At 31.9% G+C, this 630-nt stretch overlaps 1 protein-coding gene across 1 annotated transcript in view; it reads left to right on the top strand.

The window, feature by feature from the left end:
* LOC119586686 (putative neural-cadherin 2) overlaps positions 1-630 on the top strand; it is a 43,803-nt gene that overhangs the window by 24,445 nt on the left and 18,728 nt on the right. The window lies entirely within an intron of this gene.

Genomic DNA, 630 nt, shown 5'->3' with positions numbered 1-630 from the left:
ATGTGTAGGAAACCAACTCTTATTATTCTTTTCTTTGCAAACCTATCACTCTTTTCACGCAACACTAATTAATTTGTTTCATTTCCTCTCCTTTCGAGCAGAGTCTTTGCCACGAGTCACGCTTCCGTAACATCAGGCGCGATTGTTTCGATGATAAATCAGGTTCTGTCAAAGTTGCGAATTGTAAATTATGGAAATTCGTGAAAGTAATGAAGGAGGAAAATCTCTTTTGTGAGAATGTTATTATATTAAAGTATTTTCAAGAAGAGCAGAAACGAAATCGATATGAACACTGATATTGGAAAATGTTCTCCTTACACATCAGTACCTTCGTTAAAGATTAAATTAAATGTTCACAAAAAAAAGAACTACAAAAATTGAAATTTAAACTCTCAAAGGGAAAGGAATACTGTCATTTGAAAGCTAGAATTGCAGGCATTAGTGTTGCATATATTGTGAATATTGGCAAACTTTAGGCGATGGTCTCATTTAAGAAAATAACTTAATAATAATCATACACTTAAGGTTCAAGAACAAAACACGTATAAGTGTGTTTCTTACAAGACGTTTTTAGTAAGAAACTAATCCTCAGAAATGTCAAGAGACTTGTAAGAAAATATAATTTTTTTC

Source organism: Penaeus monodon, chromosome 21 (assembly GCF_015228065.2).
Source record: "Penaeus monodon isolate SGIC_2016 chromosome 21, NSTDA_Pmon_1, whole genome shotgun sequence".
Classification (NCBI taxonomy): Eukaryota; Metazoa; Arthropoda; class Malacostraca; order Decapoda; family Penaeidae; genus Penaeus; species Penaeus monodon.
Note: the sequence above shows the minus strand (reverse complement) of the source record. Positions and strands in the feature narration are given on the sequence as shown.